We start from the raw sequence: 25,543 nt of genomic DNA on the forward strand, positions 1-25,543 counted from the left end.
CTTGTTATTTAACAACGACGTTTCAGAAAACGAATAAGATGCGCAACTTTAATCACGATATGACGATATTGTACACAACGGGGCGATACGATCATCGTAAGCATCGTCACATCGCGGCGAACCTGACTTGGGTTTTTTAATTATTACTTTAGCCGAGGGAAGAGATTCAACTCCCATCGATTCCAAAAATCGTCTCTGTTGGCTGCGTGCTGGAATCGATTCCATCCATTCGTCACCGGCGTCCCGAGCTCCAGACACGGAGCGGCGGTCGTCAACACGGCGAGGAATTCCTGCATTGTGGAGGCGCGATTAGACACACGTGGGTGCTCAACATCAACAACATCATCATCATCAACATCATTAGCAATTGATCCTCATCATCAATTCACCACCATCGTCATGAACAAGTCAACATTTCGCGTCGTCATGACGATTATGTTTAAAACATTTCGACATGATCGGCGAACCCTGATCGTAAACAATTGTTAATTGTCATCAGAAATTCACCATCGTCACGCCGTCATAATTCAAGGTTTCGCGTAATTATAATTAGCATTAATCCATCATAACGGCGATGCTAATCACGAGTTAATCGGTATGATAACAGTTAAACTAAATAAACACTGTCACGTTCACGATTACCATTAAACAACGCATGTTTATAAGCATCGTCGTCGTGACCCCGAAACAGCATCAGGCTACCATCATTCATTAATAATCACATAATAGTCACCATTTGATTGGAGTCAGAATAAATACATAGCTATCACCATCAATCCATCCTCAACATCAACAACATGATGTAGCTACCATCATATATTCACCGTAATGCATCATCACCACCGTGATCATACATCATTATCATCGATGTCAAATTACAGTTGTTGCTCTACATCAACAACGGCCATTCGTAAAATGTTACAATCATCATTATTATCGGTTCATTATCATCATCGGTGTTGTTGTTTGTTGTGTTGAATGAAGAGGTGAGATTCTGCGAGGCTCGAGATGGCAGCTCAAGTCGCTCTGCTGCTGCTGCTGTCCGTGGTGCTGAACACCCTCAGCGCACAGGTGGTGGGTGTGATGTGTGCGGGGGGAGCGGTGGCGCAGTGGTTAGCGCGTCGCCGTGCAGGTGTCTGCATGTTTTTGTGTGCGCGCGCGCGTGTCTGTACGCGTGTGTGTGCGCGCGCGTGTGTAGCCTCAAAGTAGTGGGGAGCGGTAGTGTAGCGGTTAGCGCGCTGCGCTATGAACCCGGCGAGACGGGTTCGATTCCCGCTCACGGCCAACACCAGTGACGATTATCTGAACCGGTCCCGGGCCTCCCCTAGGTCGACTCAGCCTCAAATGAGTACCTGGTGCGGTGTGTAAACATCGCCACTAGGGAGACAAAGGCGGTCGGGCGTGGTGCTGGCCACCCACCCCCTCGTGTACCGTTCCGGCCTTCATAGGTGCTCGCTAACAGCACTTGCCCCTACAGTCTGTTAAGGCTATATGGGGGATCTTTGTAGCCTCAAAGTGCACATAGCCTGGCACAAGCGCCGCGGTGACGCCACCGACATTGAGTGGCGAATGTGTAAACATCGTCACCAGAGGGACAAAGGCGATGCTGGCCCCCGACTCCCTCCTTTCAGGCCTTCGTAGGTGCTCGCTAACGGTACTTGCCACAACAGTATTTTGAGGCTATACGGGGGTTCTTTGTATATGGGGTGTGGTGGCGCAGTGATTAGCGTACTGCGTTACGAACCCCGCGACCTGAAATCGATTGGCAACCACCGTCAACATCAATGACGAGTGACATCCGGACCTCCGCTCCAGAGCCTCCAGAAGGCGTAATCGCCCTCGCGTGAATAACAAAGTGTTCGGTGTGCGCGTTGTAAATATTTAAACGAACAAAAACTTCAGACGATGTTTTGGTATTTTACCAGGTAAGGCCCAGCCACCTAAGTAGCTCTTTTTCAGCTCAACGAAGTGGCTTCTCGTCGTCGTGTGCACATTCACGGCAGCGGAATATTGTAAACGCGTGTTACTCAACACCAGTGCTGGGGATACAAATACGGCCGGGCGTGGTGCTGGCTAAACCCGTGGCGACCTTAATAGGCGCTCGCTAACAGCACTTGCCCCAGAAGACTGTTAAACCGATACGGGGGATCTTGTGTCTTTGCATGTGCACACGTGGGGGGGGGGGGGGCTGGCGTGACTATGCGATCACGTGACAGTGCACGGGATGGGGGGGGAGGGGCGCCTTGGGTGTCGCGTGGTTGTCATGGCAACTGAAACCGTGAGACAGCATATCACGTGAAGATGCACGTGGTGATAATGGCGTTGGTGGTGGTGGTGGTGGTGCTGTTGATATTGACGAGGATAATATGTTCACGACGACGATGATGATGCTGATGGTATGATTGTGAGTGGTGATGATCCTGACGATGTCGGTGAAAATGATCGTGATGACGCTGATGATGATGATGACACTAACAGTGATGATGACGATATTCAGTGACAATTCCGATACTGACAGTGATGATGAGAATGTTAGTGATGTTCGGGATGATGTTGGCGAAGATGCTGCCGATGATTACGATGATGTTAGTGATGTGTGTGACGATGTTAGTGAAGATGCTGCCGATGATTACAATGATCGTGATGATGATGGTGGTACTAGTGGTGGTATGTGCGTATGCCGAACTTCTTCCACACCGTACGTCGCTAACCGCGCCAGTCGGTGATGTGATGAGTAATGTGCGTGGTGATGAAAACGATGCGGCTGCTGCTGCTGCTGACGATGGTTAAATTCTCACTCAAGGTCAATCGCAACTTCCTCGGAGCCCGACATTGAGAAGGGCGCGCGGCGCGCGCGCACCCACGCGCCACGCGTCACGTGGGTGCGCGCGCGCGCCTTTCCGCAACGGGGGGGCGGGGGCACGTGGAGGGGGGGAGGGGCGGGGGAGAGGTAGGAGAGGGGCGGGGTGATTGGGGTAGGGGAGTGCTCGTGGCAGTGGAGATGGAGAGGGGTGATTACGGGAGGGGAGGGGCTGATTGGGGGAGGGGGAATTGTGGGAGGGGTGGTTGGGGGAGGGGTGGGGTGATTGGGGGAGGGGCGGGGTTATTGGGGGAATGTGGAGGGGAGGGGGAGGGGTGGTTGGGGGAGGGGCGGGGATATTGGGGGAATGTGGAGGGGAGGGGTGCATGGAAGTGAATGGACGGCAATGGTGTCCGCGTGTATTTTGTGTGTCTGGGTGAGAACTCAAGAGACCAGGATGGAATCTCATTTGCAAGAGTGGCCTGGGTCATAAAACAATGACACAGCACAGTTACAATTAAGTTACGCAAGCATTAAACAGATACATTGCTGATATGCGTAAGAGGGTATGTGTTAAAACAACCCGCCCTAATCTTCGCCCTAGAATTAGCCCTCAGTAGCTTGTGATCCCAAATAACTCTTTAATTCCATCAACAACTTAACTTTCAGCGTCACAGTCTATCGCCGTCCTTAAGTGGTGGAGTGGTGATCCGATCTCCGACCTTGAGGAACAAGTTTGAAAATTTGCTGAGGATGTCTGTGAGGGTTTTTGGCAGAGGGGGGGGGAAACCCTTCAGCCCATACAGCATCACGGGGCAATGTGGGGTTGATCCGCCTAGGATTTTAGAACCTCAAATATTCGAGGGAGTAGCTAACTATCTCATATGAGTGGCATATGCTGAACAGAGATGACCTCCCAAGGGAACTGCCTGGCGACCTTTTTTCAGAGGCCAACGTTTTGCCAGCCGAGGTCTCACATTTAATCAATCGAGCGGCATTACACAATACTTACATCAACTGTTTAAAGCTGTGTGGCAGCGACCTGGCCTATCGCTCCACGCGAAGCTCCGGGTCTTCTTTATTCTTGTGAAACGTGGACCCCTTAACGACACCTGTGCAGCCTTGAACCATTCAGATCTGAACACAGCCCCATCAGTGAGCTCCTCCGGCAGGCCAGGCTGCGGTGGCTGGGTCATGCAGCCCGCATGCCCAGCCACCGCATGCCCAAGCAGCTTCTGTTTGGCTGCATAGAGGGCGCTAAACGGGCACGACATGGGCTGGTGAAGAGATGGACTGATGCGGTACGGGAGGATATGGAGCTGAGTGGACTAGTCGATGACTGGTACCAGTGCCGTGGGGGAGGTTCGTGAAGGATGCTACTGGGCAGTTGGAGTAAATCGCCCTCCAGCAACGGAATGCGGAGGAGTGACGCTCACAACAACGAGCGGAGCGCCGGGTGGATAAAACTCAGCAAGTTGGCACAGTTGGGTGCACAGGTGGTGCTTCTGCCGGTCTCAGTCAACCCACGGCACCTGAGTCTGTCCTGTGTCTTGCTGCCGGCGAGCTCTCGACACTTCACGTGACCTCAATGTGTACCTAGCCTGGCACAAGCGCCGTGGTAACGTCACTCCCATTTAGTGGCGAACGGCGGTTGTTGTTGTTGTGTGTCTCTGTGTGTCTCTGTGTGTCTCTGTGTGTGTCTCTGTGTGTCTCTGTGTGTGTCTCTGTGTGTCTCTCTGTGTGTGATGTCACCCCCACACCCGGTACCCGGTTACCAGGCCAACGGTTACCATGACGACGACGACGACCCAGACCCGTGCGCGCGGAACCCGTGCCGGAACGGCGGCGCGTGCTCGCGTGCGCACCCCCCCGCGCCCCTCCCCTCACACCCCCCAGCGCCCCTCCCCTCACACCCCCCAGCGCCCCTCCTGTTGGATATATGCCCCCCTTTTTAATTTTAAAAATTATTTTTTTTTTAAGAATTATTCTGCCAACATAGATAATATCGTTTTTTAATATACACGGGGCAACGTGAGAACGGACACGCCCTCACACTCCCACAGAGGCCCCCACACACTAACACAGATGTGCGCACACCTCATTTCAAAGGAAAGAGGGCATGAAAGAAGGGTAATCAAGATCATAAAAAAAACTCCCCGAATTTCACACAAGAGGAACAAGGGAGGGGGGAATGGTAGCCGGGGGGGTTCTGGAAGAAACATCCGTTCGTAAAGGGAAAAAAACCCTTTTATAAGTACAAAACCAGGCCACGAAATATATAATTATATTCTTAACAAAGGAACAACATTAACAAAAAAACACAAACGGGTTTTGAACCATGTTAGACAAACTAGTACAACTTAGCCATGAAGTAAGCAAACAGTATCCATCCTCACTACAATTGAAAATCAGACTACAGTCTGCACCAGAATCGCGACCCATCATTGTTAATTAAATACTGACATTATTTACCTTTATAGAATTTCTACACGGCCGGGCCGAAGCATCGAAGAACAATTATGGCATATATTTCGCTCCAAAACAAAATTCTTAGCCGGGATAGCAGATTAAATAATCACAAGAAGTCAAATAATAAGTACGGAATTAAAGTGAATATCCTAGGAGCTAACGGTGAATAAGGCTCTCAAAATTAACCAAACACAACAACCCCCTGAAAACAACAGCAGCAACACGACCGTCTTTGTCTTTCCGAGAGGATCTCCACACGCAGGCACAAAGCCGGGAAATGACACCAATAAAACTCCCGGGCAATGGCTCAAAGGAAATTAACACGCTCTCAGAAATAAATAAATAAGCGCATGCGCCGGGCGCTTCCACCGTGGAAACAACCGTCTTTGTCTTCCCACAACACGGACAGCAAAAATTGCACACGCAAGGAATAACATCTCCATGAGAGATCGGGTCACGATGAAACATCGGGAACACGGTTTCGGCATAACTGGGGCATAATGGAATAAGTCGCATTTCAACTTCCAAACCAAAACAACTTAAGCTGTGTGAGACAAAAGATATGATCCCCGAGCGAGGGCGGAAATAATTAAGCTCGCTTAACGCGTAGGTTGTCGCGACAAATATTATTCAGTAACAAAAACATGGATTCGAATATCTCTTTTATATATATAACTCGACGCGAATCATCGGTCTGGCTAATGTATAACTTCGTTGGCGCCGTCACGAGCCCCCCCCCCTTTCAAAACGACAACAACTGTGTCTTCAAAGCGAAACACACGGACGGACACACACACGGATGCAGATGGTCACACACAGGAAGGTTTTATGACAGACTTTGAACAACTCGGGAAACGGAGGGCATTTTCTCAACATAAGCCGGGGAAAAATCCATTCAACTCACTTCGTCAGGGGCCTGGCCCCCCACCACACATCGCCAGGGCTTCGACTCCACCACAGATCGTCAAGAAGCTTTCGTCATCCAGCATGACGAGAATCGCGAGGTAGCGACGTGCTGCTACAAGCCGAGGTCTGCACCACCTAAGAAGAATTACTACACTTAGCCGCCGAGCTGCGAGTGAAACGGACGGAGATTCCAGCTATCACTCTCGAGCCAACAACTTCAACCCAACGTCAATACCAGCAACGAGCGAAAGCATCGTTCATCGCCAGAGCGACAACCAACGAGAACCGACTCGTCATCCAGCAGTGGAGAGAAAGAGCGAGCCACCGCGCCGTCAGCTACGAGAGCGCGCCACCGCGCCGTCAGCTACGAGAGCGCGCCACCGCGCCGTCAGCTACGAGAGCGCGCCACCGCGCCGTCAGCTACGAGAGCGCGCCACCGCGCCGTCAGCTACGAGAGCGCGCCACCGCGCCGTCAGCTACGAGAGCGCGCCACCGCGCCGTCAGCTACGAGAGCGCGCCACCGCGCCGTCAGCTACGAGAGCGCGCCACCGCGCCGTCAGCTACGAGAGCGCGCCACCGCGCCGTCAGCTACGAGAGCGCGCCACCGCGCCGTCAGCTACGAGAGCGCGCCACCGCGCCGTCAGCTACGAGAGCGCGCCACCGCGCCGTCAGCTACGAGAGCGCGCCACCGCGCCGTCAGCTACGAGAGCGCGCCACCGCGCCGTCAGCTACGAGAGCGCGCCACCGCGCCGTCAGCTACGAGAGCGCGCCACCGCGCCGTCAGCTACGAGAGCGCGCCACCGCGCCGTCAGCTACGAGAGCGCGCCACCGCGCCGTCAGCTACGAGAGCGCGCCACCGCGCCGTCAGCTACGAGAGCGCGCCACCGCGCCGTCAGCTACGAGAGCGCGCCACCGCGCCGTCAGCTACGAGAGCGCGCCACCGCGCCGTCAGCTACGAGAGCGCGCCACCGCGCCGTCAGCTACCGAGAGCGCGCCACCGCGCCGTCAGCTACCGAGGGCCGCCAAGCGCCGCCAAGCGCCGCCGCTCACCTCATCGCGGAGAAAGTGTCAGCTGCAACTCGCACAGACGGCAGAGAGGTTGTATCACTCCCCACATACAGACTCGAGGAAACACAGAGAAAATCTTGTCAAACCAGTTTCCTTTGTCATAGAGCCTCGCCGAAGAATTAATTAAAACAGAGCCAGATTAGCTCTCCCGCAACACGCCCTCACCCACCATTGACTCCAACATTCCGTTAAAAGAATATTATACTTACCGATGAATCTATTGACATATACTTTCGCCTCGGGGATACAATAAGTGCTTTTATTAACGCAAAACGAAATGTGTCATGCTTGTTTTCAAACTCGGCCAGTCGCCGATGGTGATCGATACAAAAACGAACTAATGAGATGCCTGGTGGAGAGGTAGAGGTTACGATTGCATAATAATTTTTGGTCATTCAGTTCGTTAAATGCACAATATCGAAAATGCATAAGAGTTTGAGTTATTCAATTTAGTAAATGCATAAGTGTTCATTCATTCATTTTAGTCAATGCTTAATCTCGTAATTGCATAAGAATTGTAGTTATCCATATTAGTCGAATGCACAATATCGAAAATGCATAAGAGTTTGGAGTTATTCAATTTAGTAAATGCATAAGTGTTTATTCATTCATTTTAGTCAATGCTTAATCTCGTAATTGCATAAGAATTTTAGTTATCCATATTAATCGAATGCTTGATATCGCAAATGCATAAGTGTTTGGTTATTCATGAATTATTGACGCATGTTTGACCTGCATGATAGAATGTCACATGCTTGTTAGAATAAAATTACTTAACACCAACTGTTCGAGTGCTTCTTTCCAAGTCCATGCAAAACCATCATATTTTTGATAACTGTATCCTGTGATGAGATATGAAAATGGAGACCTAAATATCATAACACACGCTAGGATAATCGGTAAACGTTTAATCATTGATCATCGTGTTATCCTGATTGACATAACTCTGGATAAACGAAGCTGAGCCTAATTACCACAACTGCTCACATTAACATCATCGCAAGCATCCGCATAACTTACCACGATTATCTCAGCGATTATCATAATTTATGCATATAATTACTCACACTATCATAATATATGCATATAATCACATGCAATATCATAATTTATGCATGTTAATACACACATTAACATAATTAATGCGATTTGCGCATTTTTCGGAAAATTATTAATTTTTATTATTTTCATCAAAATTTCATAACTCCGACATATACAACATAATGGGGTGGCGTCGTCCGGGATCTCTCACAGACAGTGTTTTGCATGGATGATGGAATGAATCACTTCGTGTTAACCAGAATATCGTGACCAAACATTGCATTGTGATTGTAAACGGGCGTAAAACAAAAAAAAACGCCCTCTAAGGTTAAAACCCAGAATAGCAGGTTGAAACAGAGACAGTGGAATTAAGATAATATCGTATCAAACCGATTGCACCCTGTGATAAGTGGTGTTAGAGGTACGCACTCTGAATCGGAAAATAACAATAGCTCGAGTCAAACTGACTACACTCTGTGAGATAATTGTTTTATATGCACTCTAAAAGGAATTGTCAAAGGAACTCTTGCCATACCTAAGATGCTAGGATTAGGAATAATTTTTGAATGGGTTACGGGATACGGGGAGCTCGTATTAAAACGTACCGACCAATCTGTTACAAAGCAGTACAGTCAGAGAGACATATGGGAAGGGAGCTGTATCGATAACACGAACACACCTCGGGGGAAACTAATTGACTGGATAAAATGTAAGGAAGGCGAACACGATGCAAAAGCTGCAGAGAAGGCAGGACAGGACTCATGCCTTTTCACACAGGCATACAGACAGGGATGGTGGAATGAAGGAAAATTCGGAATGGAAACAGGAGAGAAATCGTCTCTAATAAACGAGGAAAAATGTCCTCACACCATCGTAAGGGAGGAGAAATCAGGGCTCGCGACACCAGCGAAACTCACAGACGTTGACCCACAGAATAAATATGGAAGTAACAGTAAATCACACTCGTGGGTACGGGGACAGAGTCCAGGGACTGATCGCAAAAAAATTATGGATATCGAACAAAAAGTCCTTGACAAAGGGAAACCCTCACAATTCGAGAGAAGGGAGGGAGAGATACATATGCAAACAAAAACATGTGAGACTGACAACTTCACAGATAGAGGGAGGCAAAATGTTAAAGTAAAGTCGACTGGACATGCTCCACTAAGGGCAGAGGCAAAAACTGAAGGGAAATGGCAACACGAGCGACACGGCACGGGGCGCGCACACAGAAAATGCACACCGCTTAACCACGCCCGACACAGTACAGATCAAAGTGACAGATTGCCTGATGATAACTTGTTTGATGATGACGCTGTCGGCAATCGACTTTCGGAATACCTATTCACCAGTAAAACCCTTAAATTGATGGACAAGGCTCTAATCAGAATTCCCGATTTTGACCCCCACAATAAGACTATGGATATCCACACACATATCGCAACAATAGAAGAGGAGGCAATGATTAGAGGGCTGATGAGACGGGATGAAAAAGCGAGTTTGTTGAAACGAAGCTTACATAAAGATTCTATTCCATGGGTAAAGTCACTACCACACAAGGTTAGAAATGATTTTAAACAACTGAGCCTGGCAGTGATTCGGAAGTTTGGAGAATATTCGACACTCACTGAAGGGTTTTATGCTGTAAAATCGATGACCCAGGGCATGGACCAAGATCCACGTGACTACCTCGTACAATTTAAAAGAGCGTATTACGCAGGCGATGTGAATCAATACCACGAAGGAGATAAAATGTTCAAAATTATGTTTTTTGAATCCTTGAGCCCAGAGATTACAGAAAGGGTGAGAATGGTTTTGAATCCAGAAACCGCATCCTTACGCCGCATAGAGAGCAAGGCGTGCATGGCATGGTTATACAGAGCTAAGAATCAGAATTCGGATCCAGAACACAGGGAGAGGGATAAGGAACCCAGCCTCTCAGAGAGGAATAAAAATCGCCGAACAGTCCCACAATGCCTAGAAGAGCAAACACACACGCACACATGGCAAAATAAACCAGAGAGAGGTTGGCACGAGAATGAGAGCGGCACAAAGCCGAACATTCAGAGGAATCACAGGAGGGGGAGGTTCAGAACAGAACCATACCAACACCCCATGCCACGACACACACAAGGTCAAAATTACCCACAGAGATGGCGAAGTAACAATCCAAAAAAAATTTGGCACCCAAATGGGAAAAACACTGGGCCAAAAATGTACGAGAATCGTAGGAGGGAGAGGTTCAGAACAGAACCATACCAACACCCCATGCCACGACACACACGAGGCCAAAGTTGCACACTAAGATGGCGAGATAACCACCTAGCGGGAAGGTGTTACACAGACCGCGGAGATATGGATGCGAACATTCAGGAGAATCGCAGGATGGGAGGTCAAACACAATCGATCCAATTCCGACCAATTCCTCCACCGGCTATACCAGGAGGGAATAGAGGAATAACACAGAATGCGGTACAAATACATGATGAACCACCCGCCGAGGTTTTGTTAAACCCCGAGCTCAATGGGAAATACAAGCAGGCTGCAGGTGACAGGGCGGGCAAAAACACGGGCGGTGCTCTTGTGAAAGGCGCGCGGATCGGGTGCGGGGTTGCATTGAGGCGTGATCGGACAGTAGATAACAGACAGCAGAGACAAAGAGAGCACACAGAGACACGCCCTGAGGAGCGCAGGCGTGAGCCTTTGAATGAAAAATATCCAAGGGAAACCAAAATGTATGTGGATCGGAGTGCTAAAATGGAGACAAATGTTCATGACATATCGGGAATGGTGTTAAAATCTAACACACTCGTAAAAACAAAGAGGGCAACATTACGAGGGACAGAATTAAATCGACACACAAACTCGGCAAATGTGCATGTAATCGCAGAGAGAGCGAATGCCACGAACCAAGTGTCAAAGTGGGTTGTGTGCGCGAATTCTGATTATGTACAGCACAATTTTTCACCACACACTCCCACGACGCGAGAGAGTGAGAGAGAAAATTACAAAAACGAACCCGAAAACCGTGATCGAATTATCAAAGTGATAAGTGGTAAACCAGGCAACATGAGGAAGGTGACGCATAAATGCGTTCGAAACCGCTACCTAGCGTTTCCCAGGATTTAACAAAAACAAAGATGAAATTCGTCGGAATTATGATGTATGAGAACCATGTAACTGATGATATCGATGTTTTAACGTGTTGTTAATTTCCTTGCTTAATTCAAATGTAACCATGGTAAGCAAAAACAAAAATGAATATTCGTCGGAATTATGATGTACGAGAACCAATGTAACGCAATATCGATGTTAACGGTTGTTATTTCCTTTGCTAATTCAGATGTAACCAGATTAAGATTGTAATACGTGCACGCGCGTTGTAAGAAATAACCGCCGAGAGTAAGGGCGGCTGATGGGATGCATGACATAAAAAGGGGGCATTACTTTGTTTGAAAATTCGCCAGTGGCCAAATCGACCCCTGATAATTTTCAAAAGGGCGGACTGTTGGATATATGCCCCCCTTTTTAATTTTAAAAATTATTTTTTTTTTAAGAATTATTCTGCCAACATAGATAATATCGTTTTTTAATATACACGGGGCAACGTGAGAACGGACACGCCCTCACACTCCCACAGAGGCCCCCACACACTAACACAGATGTGCGCACACCTCATTTCAAAGGAAAGAGGGCATGAAAGAAGGGTAATCAAGATCATAAAAAAAACTCCCCGAATTTCACACAAGAGGAACAAGGGAGGGGGGAATGGTAGCCGGGGGGGTTCTGGAAGAAACATCCGTTCGTAAAGGGAAAAAAACCCTTTTATAAGTACAAAACCAGGCCACGAAATATATAATTATATTCTTAACAAAGGAACAACATTAACAAAAAAACACAAACGGGTTTTGAACCATGTTAGACAAACTAGTACAACTTAGCCATGAAGTAAGCAAACAGTATCCATCCTCACTACAATTGAAAATCAGACTACAGTCTGCACCAGAATCGCGACCCATCATTGTTAATTAAATACTGACATTATTTACCTTTATAGAATTTCTACACGGCCGGGCCGAAGCATCGAAGAACAATTATGGCATATATTTCGCTCCAAAACAAAATTCTTAGCCGGGATAGCAGATTAAATAATCACAAGAAGTCAAATAATAAGTACGGAATTAAAGTGAATATCCTAGGAGCTAACGGTGAATAAGGCTCTCAAAATTAACCAAACACAACAACCCCCTGAAAACAACAGCAGCAACACGACCGTCTTTGTCTTTCCGAGAGGATCTCCACACGCAGGCACAAAGCCGGGAAATGACACCAATAAAACTCCCGGGCAATGGCTCAAAGGAAATTAACACGCTCTCAGAAATAAATAAATAAGCGCATGCGCCGGGCGCTTCCACCGTGGAAACAACCGTCTTTGTCTTCCCACAACACGGACAGCAAAAATTGCACACGCAAGGAATAACATCTCCATGAGAGATCGGGTCACGATGAAACATCGGGAACACGGTTTCGGCATAACTGGGGCATAATGGAATAAGTCGCATTTCAACTTCCAAACCAAAACAACTTAAGCTGTGTGAGACAAAAGATATGATCCCCGAGCGAGGGCGGAAATAATTAAGCTCGCTTAACGCGTAGGTTGTCGCGACAAATATTATTCAGTAACAAAAACATGGATTCGAATATCTCTTTTATATATATAACTCGACGCGAATCATCGGTCTGGCTAATGTATAACTTCGTTGGCGCCGTCACGAGCCCCCCCCCCTTTCAAAACGACAACAACTGTGTCTTCAAAGCGAAACACACGGACGGACACACACACGGATGCAGATGGTCACACACAGGAAGGTTTTATGACAGACTTTGAACAACTCGGGAAACGGAGGGCATTTTCTCAACATAAGCCGGGGAAAAATCCATTCAACTCACTTCGTCAGGGGCCTGGCCCCCCACCACACATCGCCAGGGCTTCGACTCCACCACAGATCGTCAAGAAGCTTTCGTCATCCAGCATGACGAGAATCGCGAGGTAGCGACGTGCTGCTACAAGCCGAGGTCTGCACCACCTAAGAAGAATTACTACACTTAGCCGCCGAGCTGCGAGTGAAACGGACGGAGATTCCAGCTATCACTCTCGAGCCAACAACTTCAACCCAACGTCAATACCAGCAACGAGCGAAAGCATCGTTCATCGCCAGAGCGACAACCAACGAGAACCGACTCGTCATCCAGCAGTGGAGAGAAAGAGCGAGCCACCGCGCCGTCAGCTACGAGAGCGCGCCACCGCGCCGTCAGCTACGAGAGCGCGCCACCGCGCCGTCAGCTACGAGAGCGCGCCACCGCGCCGTCAGCTACGAGAGCGCGCCACCGCGCCGTCAGCTACGAGAGCGCGCCACCGCGCCGTCAGCTACGAGAGCGCGCCACCGCGCCGTCAGCTACGAGAGCGCGCCACCGCGCCGTCAGCTACGAGAGCGCGCCACCGCGCCGTCAGCTACGAGAGCGCGCCACCGCGCCGTCAGCTACGAGAGCGCGCCACCGCGCCGTCAGCTACGAGAGCGCGCCACCGCGCCGTCAGCTACGAGAGCGCGCCACCGCGCCGTCAGCTACGAGAGCGCGCCACCGCGCCGTCAGCTACGAGAGCGCGCCACCGCGCCGTCAGCTACGAGAGCGCGCCACCGCGCCGTCAGCTACGAGAGCGCGCCACCGCGCCGTCAGCTACGAGAGCGCGCCACCGCGCCGTCAGCTACGAGAGCGCGCCACCGCGCCGTCAGCTACGAGAGCGCGCCACCGCGCCGTCAGCTACGAGAGCGCGCCACCGCGCCGTCAGCTACGAGAGCGCGCCACCGCGCCGTCAGCTACGAGAGCGCGCCACCGCGCCGTCAGCTACGAGAGCGCGCCACCGCGCCGTCAGCTACCGAGAGCGCGCCACCGCGCCGTCAGCTACCGAGGGCCGCCAAGCGCCGCCAAGCGCCGCCGCTCACCTCATCGCGGAGAAAGTGTCAGCTGCAACTCGCACAGACGGCAGAGAGGTTGTATCACTCCCCACATACAGACTCGAGGAAACACAGAGAAAATCTTGTCAAACCAGTTTCCTTTGTCATAGAGCCTCGCCGAAGAATTAATTAAAACAGAGCCAGATTAGCTCTCCCGCAACACGCCCTCACCCACCATTGACTCCAACATTCCGTTAAAAGAATATTATACTTACCGATGAATCTATTGACATATACTTTCGCCTCGGGGATACAATAAGTGCTTTTATTAACGCAAAACGAAATGTGTCATGCTTGTTTTCAAACTCGGCCAGTCGCCGATGGTGATCGATACAAAAACGAACTAATGAGATGCCTGGTGGAGAGGTAGAGGTTACGATTGCATAATAATTTTTGGTCATTCAGTTCGTTAAATGCACAATATCGAAAATGCATAAGAGTTTGAGTTATTCAATTTAGTAAATGCATAAGTGTTCATTCATTCATTTTAGTCAATGCTTAATCTCGTAATTGCATAAGAATTGTAGTTATCCATATTAGTCGAATGCACAATATCGAAAATGCATAAGAGTTTGGAGTTATTCAATTTAGTAAATGCATAAGTGTTTATTCATTCATTTTAGTCAATGCTTAATCTCGTAATTGCATAAGAATTTTAGTTATCCATATTAATCGAATGCTTGATATCGCAAATGCATAAGTGTTTGGTTATTCATGAATTATTGACGCATGTTTGACCTGCATGATAGAATGTCACATGCTTGTTAGAATAAAATTACTTAACACCAACTGTTCGAGTGCTTCTTTCCAAGTCCATGCAAAACCATCATATTTTTGATAACTGTATCCTGTGATGAGATATGAAAATGGAGACCTAAATATCATAACACACGCTAGGATAATCGGTAAACGTTTAATCATTGATCATCGTGTTATCCTGATTGACATAACTCTGGATAAACGAAGCTGAGCCTAATTACCACAACTGCTCACATTAACATCATCGCAAGCATCCGCATAACTTACCACGATTATCTCAGCGATTATCATAATTTATGCATATAATTACTCACACTATCATAATATATGCATATAATCACATGCAATATCATAATTTATGCATGTTAATACACACATTAACATAATTAATGCGATTTGCGCATTTTTCGGAAAATTATTAATTTTTATTATTTTCATCAAAATTTCATAACTCCGACATATACAACACTCCCCTCACACCCCCCAGCGCCCCTCCCCTCAGACCCCCCAGCGCCCCTCCCCTCACACCCAGACGAACACCCTCCCGCCTATCCGGAACAAATCCCAGAGGCGCGCCCCATCGTACACCCCGACGCACACCCCACCGAGGATGCGCAGCCTCCGCCCCGACACCCGGAGGACGCACAGCCCCTGAAGGGACAGCCGCACGCGCCCGTGGCACCCCCCGCCTCGCAGCGCCCGGACGAGCACGCGGACGAGCACACGGACGAGCACCCGGACGAGCACGCGGACGAGCACACGGAGGCGCAGACGGAGCGACATCCGCAGGCACCAGCCAGCCCCCCAGAGCGCGCGCGCGCCCCGGCCCCCTCCCTCCCCTCGAGCGCTCCTCCTCCCTCCTCCTCCTCCCCCACCGCCCCAGCCCCGCCCCCCGTGTCCCCCCGGCGGGGGGGGTTGTTCGTGTGCGCGTGCGCGCCCGGTTTCCATGGTCACGACTGCGCCGAGGAGGAGGAGAAGGAGGAGGGGGCGGAGAAGGAGGCGAAGAAGGAGGAAAGGGGGGAGGAGGAGGAGGAGGGGGCGGAGGGGGCGGGTTGCCGAGTGGCGCCCTGCAGGAACGGCGCCTCCTGCACCGGCGCGGCCGGCGGCTTCGTGTGCCGCTGCGCTCCCGGCTTCGCTGGGCGACGATGCGAAGCGCGTGAGCACCCTGCACCCATATATAGCTCCCATATATAGCACCCTGCACCCATATATAGCTCCCATATATAGCACCCTGCACCCATATATAGCTCCCATATATAGCACCCTGCACCCATATATAGCTCCCATATATAGCACCCTGCACCCATATATAGCTCCCATATATAGCACCCTGCACCCATATATAGCTCCCATATATAGCACCCTGCACCCATATATAGCTCCCATATATAGCACCCTGCACTGATATATAGTACCCTGCACCCCATATATAGCACCCTGCACCCCATATATAGTAAATAGCTCCCTGCACCCCGTATAGAGTAAATAGCTCCCTGCACTCCGAGCTCTACGCACCATGAGCTGATTCCATCACCGCTCCATCTCCCAGTGGAGGTCCTCTCGGCCCCGTTCCGTGGCTGCCACTCCGCTCTGAGTCTCGACCATCGGCCACGTGACGCCTCCTGCCCAGGGCCCAATCACGTTTCCCCACAGCCGCAACCATCTTAGTTCACCTGCGTGTGTGTGTATGTGCGTGTGTGTGTATGTGTGTGTGTATGTGTGTGTGTTGGACTTCTTTCGTACCGTACATGACCAGGCGGAACACAACGCGAGACGAGGGAGGGAGGGGTTGATCTGGAACGGGGCTCTCTTACCCCCCTCGCCCCAGCGCTGACATTTATGATTATTTATTCACAAAAAAATGTTTTTAGACCAATACCGGTTACATTTCTAGATGTAAAACTAATTTCTTTACATCAGATTTTTGTTTTTAGTTTGTTGCCCTTCCGCCGCACGGTCGGCTACGTACGATGCTCAAGAAGTTCAATAGACATACTCGGTATGGGGGGATTGATATTTGTGTTTTCTATGGGAGGAACCCGGAGAACGCGGAGGAGACTCCACACAGAAAGGCGCACCGAGACGCGAGGCAGCACCGCCCCACCGTGACAGACGTGCTCTCACCACCCCTTGACACCCACCCCGCACCCCCACAGGTACTCCCCTCCGTGCTCTCCCACGCGAGCGCTCCCCCAGCGCTTCGGTGTCAGAGCCGAGGGCCCTCGACCCCGGCTCCCGGCAACAGAAGCAGCCGCGGATCGACGACGCGGTCCCCTTGGAGCTGCAGGCCCGCGTGCTCCCCCTGGCAGCCGCCGCGGGCGGCTCTGCGCTGCTGCTCGTGCTGCTGGTGGTGGCCGTGGGCGCGCGGCGTCTGGGGCGCATCGGGGCTCACGCGGAGGAGTCTCAGCTGGCCGGGATGGCGGCGAGGGGCACGGCGCCTCTCCACCGCCTGCGCGCCATTCATCTGGGACGCGCACAGGCCGCGCTGAGACGGGCCAGGTGAGGCCGGGGGCGGGGGGGCGGGGGGGGGGCGGTGGTTGGAAGGGGAGGGGGTGGTTTGGCGGGCGGGTCGTTACAATGTTGCGTCGTGTAACCTCCCTCCACCCGACGCGGACAAACTTTTCGAGCTGCCGCGTGCGCGAATGTGTTCGGATTTTGATGTACCGCTACAAGCGCACGTTCGCTCGTGTGGCAACTCTGTTAAATCGGAGGGTTTAGGACGCGAAATTTTCCTTACGCGTCGATGTGCCTAAAACAAAACTGTTGCTAACGAAAGCCCTGCCAGACGTGGTATATCTCATCAGAAAGTTGCTGTTAAAATAGTCCTTTTAGAGCTGTTTTTGTCTTCTCAAGTTTTGGGCAGCCCTCTGACAAATGTGACAGGGTTTGTTTTTTGTTGTTATGTAATTGGCAACGAAACTTCACACTCAAGCTTCGTTCTCATCGAATCAATACCATGCGAGATATGACTCGACATTGATGATTGCACACACGCCCGCGCGCGTGTAGACAGCAGTGTTCTTCAATCAAAAGACATCATCAGTGTGAGGGCCGCCACACCATTTGAAACCCTTGGGGGGTTGTGACAGCAGCACGATGATGATGGGGGTAGTGTTTGCGTTTTGTGTTTTGTCGGGGGCCGCACGCCAGTGGCCCGCGGGCCTTGCAACAAAGAACACTGGCGTAGAGTGAACGTGTGGTGGTAATAATAATAATCATGACATTTAGAATGCGCCAAATTTTGCAGACACATCAATAACTCAGAGGCGCGGAGCCAAGCTTCGGGGCTGCTCGAAAAGCCTGACCCAAACAGATGTTAGACGTTTCTTAAAACTTAAAGGTCAAGAGTGCATTTGATGTTGCGAATGTGCAAACGGAGTTCCACACCGAGGGGGCGATAGCAGCGAACCGACGTGAGGCTGTAACAGTTCAAGACGGTGGTGGTGTCCGAAGCTGATGTTACGTGACGCTGCGTGGGGTGCACCATGGTGCACAAGAGTAGGTGCTGCCACTCGTCACGGGCTGCAGTGGCCGTGGCAGCGAAGTGATAACACTCAAGCCACTCAGCAGGAAGGCACCTCGGTTCGATTCCTGACTCGGGCGCCTTTCTCTGTGTGGAATGTGTGCGTTCTCCCACTGTTCTGCAGTGTATGTGTAAGAGAGAGCGAGTGGAGTTGGTATGCTCTCTGTTCTGCATGCATTTCCTCCGGGATTTTCCGGCTTCCTCCCATTGCAAATAAAAAAAATGCTGAACTGGTAGTGGCCAAAAAATAGCCCAGCTCCGAAAAATCACACTGCAAATGACTCAATTGGAATCTCACGCAGCAGCAGTAACATCGCACCCTGCTACGAACCACTTGGCAGTAGACTCCTGGAAAAAAAGTCTTGAGACTCAATGAGGCTTTCGTGCAGGGTACACAAGTGGAATTGTCATAACTATCATAATCACTCCATTAATCATAATCGTAATCACCACAATCATCGTAATCATCATAATCACACTGATGTGATGGATGCCGGCTGGCCGGCCGGGTGTGCAGGTTCGATCGCCGCGCGTTCCAGGACGGAGGCGATGACGACTCGACCCGCGACGACAAACCACTCGTGTGAACAGAACGAGAATGGAACGGAGAGGGAACGGAACGAGCGCGGAACAAGTGCGGAACGGGCATGGGGCGACACACACAAGGCCCGTCGCCAGCGAGCGTGGAGTGCTAGAGAATGCGTTAAACACGTAGCAGGCTTTCGCGACCAATATTATTCATAATAACCGTTTTTGGGTTAGATCGTGTTATTTATAAATGTGTCGTAACCCTCCACCACCCGACAACGGCCAATCAGCAAAAAAGTGTCACGTTGACAAAAGACAAATAGTTCAATGCTTTAGCCCACCGGTGTGTTGAAGAGTGAATCCATAACATTAAAAAGAAAGTTTTAATAAATGTTGTGGATTCACTCTTCAACACACCGGTGGGCTAAAGTAGTGAACTATTTGTTTTTTGTCAACGTGACACATTTTTTGCTGATTAGCCGTGTCGGGTGGTGGAGGGTTACGACATTTATAAATAACGCGATCTCACCCAAAAACGTGTATTATGAATATGATGCTAGAGAATGAATTGTACTGTCTATTTGCACCTCGTCTCTCTCTCTCGTCCTTCACTTCACCCGTGTCCATCTCCTACTTCAACCATCGAGTGCAAAGCCGACTCTCGGTTATCCGGGGTAATTGGGAGAGAGGGGGGAGGGGGGTCATGGGGGAGACAGAGGCCCGGATTTTAAAAAATAACCGTGGACAATTCACACCGTACGTAAATGAGGCTAGGACCACGTGTTTATGACCACACGGGGCGTTGGTGCGAACACGGGGAAACTGGTGGACGTCAGTTGTCATTGCTGCTCAAAGCACCGGACCCGGTTTTACTTGCCGACGTGCAGCCACGAGCACACAATGTACGGACCCACGACGAGTGGGGAGCAGCTTATACTCATTAATATCTAAACAGCTCACGCGTGTAGACATACTCCGTTGACTTCCCCTCCCCCCAGCCATGATTGAATAAATTGGAAAAATAATGGGGTCGCGGATAATCGAGAGTTGGCTGTCGTTTGAATTGACCTCATTGTGTGTGAGTGCAAATCGAGTGATTTGACGTTTTCCAAAACTGAGAATTCGATCTGCTCTCAACAGCTACTGCTCGCACCAGCGTCTCCTGTGGTGCGTGGCAGCATTGCATGGACAACGGCTCTCAGCCTTATCCAGACCACCAGCTTCAAAAGAACTGAGTGTGGCAATTTTGTCATTCTGCATAATAGAGGTTTTTGGGTTAGATCGCGTAAATATAAATGCGTTAACAAAACATGCCAATTCGTTACTAGTTCAGCACACCGGTTGTGTGTTGGAGAGTAAACCCACTACAACATTTACCATTCGAGTACCGTGACGTTTCGCCGGTAATTACAACCAGCCTCATCAGGCGACAGCCAGAGTTGTGGAGAAATCCTCCTCCTGTTTCGGTCTTGGACAGAGGAGGCATAAATGTGACGTCGTCACTTTTGAACCAATCAGGTGCGAAGATAAGAGGGGGCTACCGGTTTGTTTTACTTCTGTCCGAGTCCAGCTGTGCAACCAACGTTTCACGCAATGAACCGATTCGAGGGGCGCGTAGATGACATGACGCTGTCCTCACAATGCACTGACTGACGTCACACGCAATGAACGCGTCATTAGCTCCGCCCCTGGCCCTGCTTGGCTTCAAGCCAGAATCTATCTGCCTGTTGTTAGGATCAACACATTTTTTGAGTCGGTGGTTCAAACCCCAAAATATATAATATGGCCACACATTCAGTTATTTTGAGCAGGTGGTCTGGATAAGGCTTCTACACATGCCGCGCTACACACCCGTGTGTGTGTGTGTGTGGTTTAATGTTTTTTCCCCCTGGCCAGTTGTGTTGATGTTTTCTTGTCGTTTACGGATGCGAAGTAGCTTCCTGCTTAGCGTTGTTTTGTGATCGGACGGAATTAGTGGCACGTTCTCTGATTTTACGAGTTCTTTTCACGGTAGCTTCCTGGTTATTGCTGTCTGTGATTGGTTGGATTCCTTCACGCGTAAGATTAGCCGCGGTTGGCTACGTGCGGTGCGAAATAAGTCCTTCATATACAGGACACACATACGTAGATCCCATCTCCTATATCACGTGGTACGGTAGGGTCACGTTGCTCAATGCTGTACGGATCATCACAGCCCATTGTACCTGTGGCGCACCACCACGGATATAATATATACGGTCATAAAACCCCGGTTTACAGCGGGGGGGGGGGGGGGGTTACGTTCCAGAAAGATGCGATGACGACCGACGTAAATCGAAGCCACGTGTGTTCAACGAGCGCTAAACAAAGAGACAGCGGAGGGTACGGTGACGCGCTGTGTGTTCGCGTCTTCATCAAAGAGCGGTGTCCTTCATTGCAAGAGGCACTTGGGCCACTGGCGGCCCCTGACGTGCGGCATCCCGACAAAACACAACAAGTGAAAGCACCCCCCCCCCCCCCATCATCATCGAGCTCTGTCACAAACCACCAACGGCTTCAATTTGTGTGACGGCCCTCGCACAACTGATGATGTCTTATCCGGCGAAAGTGCCCCCTCTTAAAGTTAGTGAGCAACACTGTCCTAGACGTACCCACGACGTTACATGAAATTACAAAAAAAATACTGTACTTAACACCAGTGTACAGCCGTAAACTTGAATACAAATTCTACAGGGTACAATAAAATACGATAAACTATAAACAAAAATCATCAAAATACCGTACGTAAATAATATGCTGTGCTCTACAGCACGGTAAATGTATGTGTTAGTGTACAGGGTAGGTGGAGGCGAGGGCTGAAAGGCGACGTATAACGAGAAAGGTGGGACGACGCCGTCAGCGACGTAAGTGTGGGGTGGAGGCGACGCAAATGAGGCAGCGGTATTCAGATTGAAGTGACGACGTGTTTGCGAAACGACGTAAAAGGGGGGATGACGTAAATCGGGGTATGACTGTAGATATAATGCGTGGCGAGGGAAGGGGAGAGGGAAGGGGAGAGGGAAGAGAGAGGGAAGGGGAGAGGGAAGAAGGGGAGAGGGAAGGAGAGAGGGAAGAGAGAGGGAAGAGAGAGGGAAGAAGGGGAGAGGGAAGGGGAGAGGGAAGAAGGGGAGAGGGAAGGGGAGAGGGAAGAGAGAGGGAAGAGGAAGGGGAGAGGGAAGGGGAGAGGGAAGAGAGAGGGAAGAGGAAGGGGAGAGGGAAGGGGAGAGGGAAGAGAGAGGGAAGAGGAAGGGGAGAGGGAAGGGGAGAGGGAAGAGAGAGGGAAGAGGAAGGGGAAAGGGAAGGGGAGAGGGAAGGGGAGAGGGAAGAGAGAGGGAAGAGGAAGGGGAGAGGGAAGGGGAGAGGGAAGGGGAGAGGGAAGGGGAGAGGGAAGGGGAGAGGGAAGAGAGAGGGAAGAGGAAGGGGAGAGGGAAGGGGAGAGGGAAGAGAGAGGGAAGAGGAAGGGGAGAGGGAAGGGGAGAGGGAAGGGGAGAGGGAAGAAGGGGAGAGGGAAGGGGAGAGGGAAGAGAGAGGGAAGAGAGAGGGAAGAAGGGGAGAGGGAGAGAGAGGGAAGAGAGAGGGAAGAGAGAGGGAAGAAGGGGAGAGGGAAGGGGAGAGGGAAGAGAGAGGGAAGAGAGAGGAAGAAGGGAGAGGGAAGGGGAGAGGGAAGAGAGAGGGAAGAGGAAGGGGAGAGGGAAGGGGAGAGGGAAGAGAGAGGGAAGAGGAAGGGAGAGGGAAGGGGAGAGGGAAGAGAGAGGGAAGAGAAGGGGAGAGGGAAGGGGAGAGGGAAGAGAGAGGGAAGAGGAAGGGGAGAGGGAAGGGGAGAGGGAAGGGGAGAGGGAAGGGGAGAGGGAAGAGAGAGGGAAGAGAGAGGGAAAGGAAGGGGAGAGGAAGAAGGGGAGAGGGAAGGGGAGAGGGAAGGGGAGAGGGAAGAGAGAGGGAAGAGGAAGGGAAAGGGAAGGGGAGAGGGAAGGGGAGAGGGAAGAAGGGGAGAGGAAGGGGAGAGGGAAGAAGGGGAGAGGGAAGGGGAGAGGGAAGAGAGAGGGAAGAGGAAGGGGAGAGGGAAGGGGAGAGGGAAGAGAGAGGGAAGAGGAAGGGGAGAGGGAAGGGGAGAGGGAAGAGAGAGGGAAGAGGAAGGGGAGAGGGAAGGGAGAGGGAAGAGAGAGGGAAGAGGAAGGGGAAAGGGAAGGGGAGAGGGAAGGGGAGAGGGAAGAGAGAGGGAAGAGGAAGGGGAGAGGGAAGGGGAGAGGGAAGGGGAGAGGGAAGGGAGAGGGAAGGGGAGAGGGAAGGGGAGAGGAAGAGAGAGGGAAGAGGAAGGGGAGAGGGAAGGGGAGAGGGAAGAGAGAGGGAAGAGGAAGGGGAGAGGGAAGGGGAGAGGGAAGGGGAGAGGGAAGAAGGGGAGAGGGAAGAGAGAGGGAAGAGAGGGAAGAAGGGAGAGGGAAGAGAGAGGGAAGAGAGAGGGAAGAGAGAGGGAAGAAGGGGAGAGGGAAGGGGAGAGGGAAGGAGAGAGGGAAGAGAGAGGGAAGGAAGGGGAGAGGGAAGGGGAGAGGGGAGAGGGAAGAGAGGGAGAGGAAGGGAGAGGGAAGGAGGAGAGGGAAGAGGAGAGGGAAGAGGAAGGGAGAGGGAAGAGAGGGGAAGAGAGAAGGGAGAGAAGGGAAGAGGGAGAGGGAAGGGGAGAGGGAAGAGGAGGGGAGAGGGAAGGGGAGAGGGAAGGGGAGAGGGGAAGGGGAGTGGAAGGGAGAGAGGGAAGAGAGAGGGAAAGGGAAGGGGGAGAGGGAAGGGGAAGGGGAGAGGGGAAGGGGAGAGGGAAGGGGGGGAAGGGAAGGGAGAGGGAAGAGGGAGAGGAAGGGGAGGGAGGGGAGAGGGAAGGGGTGAGGGAAGGGAGAGGGAGAGAGGGAAGAGAAGGGAGAGGGATGGGGAGAGGAAGGGGAGGAGGGGTGAGGAAGGGGAGAGGGAAGAGGGAGAGGGAAGGGGGAGGGGAGAAGGGGAGAGGGAAGAGGGAGAGAGGGAAGGGGAGAGGGGAGAGGGAGAGGGAGGGGAGGGGAGAGGGAAGAAGGGGAGAGGAGAAGGGAAGGGGAGTGGGTAGTTGTGAGGGTTGGGGTCGAGGGTTGGGGTGAGGGTTAGGGAGAGGGAAGAAGGGGAGAGGGAAGGGAGAGGGAGAGGGGGAGAGGGGAGAGGGGAAGGAGGGGAAGAAGGGAGAGGGAAGAAAGAGGGAGAGGGAAGAGGAAGGGGAAGGGAAGGGGAGAGGGAAGGGGAGAGGGAAGGGGAGAGGGAAGTGGAGGGGAAGGGGGAGAGGGAGGGGGAGAGGGAAGGGGAGAGGGAAGGGGAGAGGGAGGAGAGGGCATGCCGGGAGGGACGATGGGGAGGGCGTGGCTCAAGATGAGCGGCAGGAAAAGAGGAGAGGGACGAGGAGAATGAGATGGGGCCGTGTTGTTGGGGGATGATGAGAGGCTGATGATGATGATAACAACGACGAGGGTGATGATAACGAGAGGGTGATGATAATGAGAGGGTAATGATAGGGTGATGATGATAACGAGAGGGTGATGATAATAAGAGGGTAATGATAACGACAGGGTGATGATGATGAGAGGGTGATGATGATGATGACAGGGTGATGATGATGAGAGGGTGAAGATGATGATGACAGGGTGATGATGAAGAGAGGGTGAAGATGATGATGACAGGGTGATGATGATGAGAGGGTGAAGATGATGATAGGGTGATGATGGTGAGAGGGTGAAGATGATGAGTGGGTGAAGATGATGAGTGGGTGAAGATGATGAGTGGGTGAAGACGATGAGAGGGTGATGATGAGAGGGGAGGATGAGAGGGAAAAGCAGCGGTGAGCCGCACCGAGCGGCGTCTGTTTTCATAGGGGGCAGCAGCTAGAAGGGAGGGATCCAGAGTGGGCGTGGCCACGCAGAAGTCACGTGATCAACGGGAGGTTTAAACCTTACATACTTTAGGACTATTAGGATTCCTTTTAAATGTCTGCGGCTCTTAGATCCAGGCTAAGGCACTTTAAAAAAATATTCGGGTCAATTATTGATACCCGTGAGTTCATAGGGCCAGACTAAGGCACCCTTATATAATTAATTAATCGTAGGGTTCATTGTTAATCCCAGGTGTTCTTAATTCCTGCCTACGGCACCTTTATCCTTCGAAGACGGAGGTGTTGGACAAGTGCTCCGACGTGGCCATTATGAACCCCCTGAGGTGACGCACATCACCAGAGCGGCTGAATCTGTTTCCAATAAAAACGAAATCGAATTAAAAAAAACTAAACGCGCGCGGTGATGATGACGGTGGTGGTGATAGCAGAGGCGGTGCTGGTGCGTGATAGTGAAGATGGTGCTCGTGATGGTGGCGATGGCGGTGGTGTGGTATCTTTGGTGCTGGTGTCAAAAGCGTTTGTGT

General features: G+C 51.1%; 1 long non-coding RNA gene across 2 annotated transcripts; it reads left to right on the top strand.

The window, feature by feature from the left end:
- The first annotated feature begins 210 nt into the window (after positions 1 to 210).
- Positions 211 to 4,723, top strand: LOC144942252 (uncharacterized). 2 transcript variants are annotated; one of them, XR_013639348.1, is made up of 3 exons: positions 211 to 319; positions 985 to 1,074; positions 4,579 to 4,723. It is a non-coding gene; the product is annotated as an uncharacterized LOC144942252 (long non-coding RNA). The 2 variants fall into 2 exon arrangements; XR_013639347.1 differs by having other exon boundaries at positions 985 to 1,071.
- Positions 4,724 to 25,543: the final 20,820 nt, after the last annotated feature.

This window comes from Lampetra fluviatilis, chromosome 27, assembly GCF_964198595.1.
Source record: "Lampetra fluviatilis chromosome 27, kcLamFluv1.1, whole genome shotgun sequence".
Taxonomy (NCBI): Eukaryota; Metazoa; Chordata; class Hyperoartia; order Petromyzontiformes; family Petromyzontidae; genus Lampetra; species Lampetra fluviatilis.